Source organism: Rhinoderma darwinii, chromosome 4 (genome assembly GCF_050947455.1).
Source record: "Rhinoderma darwinii isolate aRhiDar2 chromosome 4, aRhiDar2.hap1, whole genome shotgun sequence".
NCBI classification, from domain to species: Eukaryota; Metazoa; Chordata; class Amphibia; order Anura; family Rhinodermatidae; genus Rhinoderma; species Rhinoderma darwinii.
The window spans coordinates 61,889,664-61,895,707 of record NC_134690.1 but is presented as its reverse complement, the minus strand read 5'-3'; the positions used below and the strand labels follow the sequence as shown (position 1 = coordinate 61,895,707).

At 45.7% G+C, this 6,044-nt stretch overlaps 1 protein-coding gene across 1 annotated transcript in view; it reads left to right on the top strand.

The window, feature by feature from the left end:
* Positions 1–6,044, top strand: part of RPS7 (ribosomal protein S7) — a 187,302-nt gene that overhangs the window by 37,476 nt on the left and 143,782 nt on the right. The window lies entirely within an intron of this gene.

Sequence of the window (6,044 nt, the reverse complement as noted above, 5' to 3'; positions counted from 1 at the left end):
TATAATGTCGCAATCACTGATTGTTATATGTTAGTCCACCAATGGCTGCAATAAAACAGGAACATATCCCTATATAGGGTACACTGAAGCGATAGGGCCCACAGGAAACACGGGCCCCGCTCCTGAGTGTGCTGACACCCATAAACATCCAATGTCACAATAAACGCTTGTCCCAAAATAACTGCATCCCAATTACCTCCAGGTCCTACAAACTATTCACCCTCTTGCCACCACCTAGATTAGGCTTCGTTCACATCTGCGCCAGGGCTCCATTCCGACAGAACGTCTGAGCTTTCCGTCAAAATGGAGCCCTGACTGACTGAGCCCTGACGGACACCATAAGTTTCCGTTTGTCTCAGTTGTGCAAGGGTTCAGTCACTATTGATTCCGTCAAAACAATGGAACCCCTACACAACTGAGACAAACGGACACCACGGGCATCGGATCCGTCACCATTGAAATCAATGCTGATGGAAACGGAAACCTATGGTTTCCGTTTCTGTCAGTCAGGGCTCCGTTCTAACGGAAAGCTCCGACGTTCCGTCGGAACGGAGCCCAAGTCCAGGGCTTTACTGCAATTTATTACACGGTTCCTCTCTTTGTAAGTCCATATTTACACAAAGATGTCCACCAATTATAGCATCCACACCAGGGAAGTATTTTCTAGCTCACACTGCCGTGGGCACTGCTGCCGATATACGCCCAACATAGACAATTGCTGTAATCTATAAACACAGATGTAATACGGTAGCTTTTAACCAATTGCATTCACCACTTTTGGTGATACAAACTTTTTTTTGGAATATGACTGAAAAAGTAGGAATCGCTTTTCTGCTGCAAGAGTGGACGCTATAAACTCCAAAGTTATGTTATGTAACGGGGAATCTGGATCCATAAATGTCCCGTATTACCAACCAACACCAAATAATTGCCTCATCACAAACACTGATCTACATATAATAGTATTGACATTCAATGTACAGTCACGTTGGATGTGCACTATCCCAAGACGGCGGGGGCTCAGGAGCTGACCCTGCGCCATAAGCGGCGAGTGCCGGCTGTTTCAAACAGCTGGCACCCGCCTTCCATGGCTGGGATCACAGATAACTCAGATTTCAGACATTTAACCCCTTAGATGTCGGGTTCAATAGTGACCACAGCATCTGAACAGTGAGGCTGGGTTCACACACCCTATTTACGGACGTAATTCAGGCGTTTTAGCCTCGAATTACATCCGAAAATACGGCTCCAAAGCGTCGGCAAACATCTGCCCATTCATTTGAATGGGCTTTACGATGTTCTGTGCCAACGGTCATTTTTTTTACACGCCGCTGTCAAAAGACGGCGCGTCAAAGAAGTGCCTGTCACTTCTTGAGACGTAATTGGAGCCGTTTTCCATTGACTCCATAGAAAAACCGCTCCAATTACGTCTGTAATGGACGCAGCGAAAAGCGTCTGCACATGCCATTACGTCTGAAATTACGGAGCTGTTTTCTCCTGAAAACAGCTCCGTAATTTCAGCCGTGACGGAGGCTGCTGTGTGAACATACCCTAAGGGTATGTTCACACGCAGTGTTTTCAGACGTAATTCGGGCGTTTTTGCCTCGAATTACACCTGAAAAAAACGCCCCTAATACGTCTACAAATATCTGCCCATTGCTTGCAATGGGTCTTACGATGTTCTGTGCAGACGAGCTGTCATTTTACGCGTCGCTGTCAAAATACGGCGTGTAAAATGACGACTCTTCAAAAGAAGTGCAGGACACTTCTTGGGCCGTTTTTGGAGCCGTTTTCTCATAGAGGCCAATGAAAACAGCCCAAAAAATGGCCGTAAAAAATGCAGCGAAAAACGTGAGTTGCTCAAAAAACTTCTGAAAATCAGGAGCTGTTTTCCCTTGACAACAGCTCCGTATTTTCAGACGTATTTTGTTAATCGTGTGAACATACCCTTAGGGCTCATGCACACGGCCGTAGCTGTGTGCATGGTCCGTGATTACAGCACGGATGGGCAGTGGAGTGTCATCTGCGGGCCATCCGCAATCACTGGCCGCGCAAAGAAAATGTGCATTAATTACAATGAGCCCGGACCGCAATTGCGGAATGTATAATGAGATTTCCTATTTTATTGCAGTCCGAGCAATGCACTGTCGTGTGCATTGACCCATCAGTTAGCATGTGTTTTATACTATCCACAATTGCTGCTCCGCAATTGTGGATAGTATACAGCCACAACTGCACGTTTGCGGATCAAAATTACGGTTGTGTGCATGGGGTCTTATACCTCTGACAATTGCCTCTAATGGGTGCCACTGTATGGGCATACAGTGGCATTCGTCACCCACAAGCTACCATATTAAAAAAACAAAAGCATACCATATGGTAAACATTTGAATGTAGGATGCCGCTGTATGGAATAGTGCAGCAGAATGCGCTATTCCATACAGTTGAAAAAAAATTATACTGACGTATACCAGCCTGACAGAAGCCAAAAGCACGCGCTTGTGACCTCAGTGAGTGAATGAGGGCCTATGGATATGTTTGATCTATGCGCCGGGAACATTCCTAGGGCATACGACAAGCAAAACCAGGTTGAACTCAGCCTAATCATTTTTGACGCAAATACTTATTAAATCCATAAATGGTACCAAATGTGACTGCTTACTCCGTGTCTCGCCTGCGGGTGTTGACCTTATTTACAAAGCCCCTGTTCCGCTTTTTCATATATGTGCACCTGTGGCCAGGGGTATAGGCTTGGTTAGAAAAGTGTCAGAAAACAACCAAAGTGGCGCACGCTGCACTGAGGAAGACACTGGCTCACTGTTCATACATAGTATTAGCACACATCCCCCAATATGCGCTATTTTTGGCAAAATTATGCATCTCCCCAATGCAGGCACTCCTTATATATGAAACTAATGCAACCCCCACAATTCCACCCTGTTATTATTATTATTCTTGCATGTTTTTAGGTGCAGGCTCAACTTCATCCTAAAATAAAAGAATGACCCGGCATGAAGCCTGTGGAGGGGAGAGCCGCTATTTATTATAGCTCATATTATCCATATATTATAACAGGACAGATGATAAATCCTCCCACACGCGTGTCCTCACACTTCCCGCCCACTCACTTATAATAGCAGCTGCTCATGGACATCATTTCTACAGAGGAGGTGGCATAAAACGAGTGTCCTACTTGTAATAACCTGACACCATGTACTACGCGGTGCGCAGAGGCCGCCAGCCTGGCGTCTACTACAGCTGGTGAGGAGCGGGCACAGGGGCGCCATTTTATCATAGTTACATATGACATTATTACCTCAGTTGTATGGAGAGTATTCGATATAGTAGGTCAAGGGACGTTTAATATGTGTATTGATGTCTGCGTAGTGCAGGGACGGCCATGTCAGTGGCGGGAAGCGCTAGGAACGCCTACGCTCACAAATGGCGGCCATTTTCTGAATGTAAAGCGCCGACAATTACAGACGTGAGCGGCGACTGTGAGTGAAAATATAAGTCTGTCTATTATGTACAGCTAGTTAAAAGTATATCCCCTTGAAATTAAATAGTTTTTTTTTTATTATTGCAAGCTGTTTGTTAGTTTCTTAGTCACAAGGCTAAACTTTATTAAACTGTAATGTAATTCATAGGAAAATCTATTTAATTGAATAAAAACCTGCATGGCAGAATGTTGCTGCGTTTGGAAGTGGTATTTTCTGGTGGTACCTTGCAAAATTTTGCAATACGAGACATAGCCCATGAATACTTTTTTTCTTTCCTAATCCCTGTCAACCCCTTAACAACTAGTGAAGGATATATCTGTTAAAAGCAGGTGTTTGTGATGAATATATCCGTCCCTCGGGTCTCGTGGGTACTGCCACTGTACCCACGAGATCTGCGGCAGGAGCACGGTTGTTATATGCAGCCAGGCTCCTGCCGGAATTGCAGAGTACTCAAAGGCGATCGGGGCATCTATGGTGTTTTTTGACAGCCCTCTGTCACCCCATCAGCACCCCCGCGACATGATCGCGGGGTGTCGGTGGGTTTCCATGGTAGCCGTGGCCCAGATAAAGGCCCCAGGTCTGCCTTTAGTAACTGCCCATTGCATTGCCTAATAGATTGTCTGTCAGTTTGACGGTATGTTTACAGAGTGTTTTCGGCTGTTTTTTGGTCCAAAAAATCGGAAGCGAAACGCCTCCAAACATCTGCCCATTGAAATCAATGGGAAAAACGGCATTCTGTTCCGAAAGGCCGTTTTTTTACGCGGCCGTTTTGAAAAAGTTTGTGTGGGAATATACCCTTAGGGTATGGTATGTTCACACGCTGAGTCAAAAACGTCTGAAAATACGGAGCTGTTTTTAAGGGAGTTTTTTACAGCCGTTTTTGGAGCTGTTTTCAATAGAGTCTGAAAAACAGCTCCAAAAACGTCCCAAGAAGTGACCTGCACTTCTTTTTCGCGGCCGTTTTTTACGCGGACGTTTTTTACGCGGACGTATTTCAAGACGGTCCGTCGGAACAGAACGCCGTTTTTCTGCTTCCGGTATTTCGGGCGTTTTTCCGTGTTCAGTCCGTTGTTTCATGGACCAAATTTAATGAAAAGGCCGAGACTGTTCCATCAAAAACGGGCAGGAGTAGGACCTGCCCTATTTTTGACGTATTAGCCGCACGATTCCGTTAGAACAATGGAAGTGTGCATGGCCTCATTGAAATGAATGTGTCAGGGTGCTAGCAAGTAAAACAACGGCTAGCACCATGACGAAAAAAACTGAAGTGGGCATGAGGCCTAACGGCTTGTCCACACGTAACAGATTTGCTGCAGAAAATTTCCACAGCATCTACACATTAACTAGCAGACAATCCGCACCACTTCATGCGTATTTTTTATACTGCAGAAAATAATCCAAATTTTTGGTGCGATTTTTTTATTTTTTTTATTTTGTGTTGTCATTTCTCCTCCCTGTAAGAAATTCTGCAGCGTTTCCGCAGCAAATTACTCATTACATATAAAAAAAAGCAGGAAATCAGTCCACTTTCCTCAGCAATAATTGACATCCTGCGGAACTAAAATTAGGCACCGCAGGTGAATTTCTGGACTGAATTTTTCTGCTGCGTGTGGATGACATTTGTTAAATCACACCCACTTTGATTCTATTGTATTCCGCTGCGTATTTTCTGTCTGCAATTCCGGACGGAAGATAACACAGCAATTTCATTACGTGTGGACAAGCCCTAACATAGACCGTCAATAATGCTGTGGAAATTTTAGGCCTCATGCACACGACCGTATTTTTTCCCACCCGTAAATACTGGCGTAAATACGGGTCCGGTGTCACACGTATTCCACCCGTTTTGCACCAGTATTTACGGACCCGTGCCCGTAAATATGGGTCCAGTGTCACCCGTATTCCACCCGTATTTACGGGCACGTTTTTGGCGGCAAAATAGCACTGCACTAATCGGCAGCCCCTTCTCTCTATCAGTGCAGGATAGAGAGAAGGGACAGCCTTTTCTGTAATAAAAGTTAAAGAAATTCATACTTACCCGGCCGTTGTCTTGGTGACGCGTCCCTCTCTTCACATCCAGCCCGACATCCCTGGATGACGCGGCAGTCCATGTGACCGCTGCAGCCTGTGATTGACCTGTGATTGGCTGCAGCGGTCACATGGCCTGAAACGTCATCCAGGACGTCGGGCCGGATGTCGAGAGGGACGCGTCACCAAGGCAACGGGCAGGAGACCGGACTGGAGGAAGCAGGAAGTTGTCGGTAAGTATGAACGTCTTTTATTTTTATTTTTTACAGGTTTATACTGATCGGTAGTCACTGTCCAGGGTGCTGAAAGAGTTACTGCCGATCAGGTTAACTCTTTCAGCTCCCTGGACAGTGACTATTTACTGACGTCGCTTAGCAACGCTGCCGTAATGACGGGTGCACACATGTAGCCACCCGTCATTACGAGAGCTCCATAGACTTCTATGGACTGTCCGTGCCGTTATTACGGCCTGAAATAGGACATGTTCTATCTTTTTCAACGGCACGGGCACCTTCC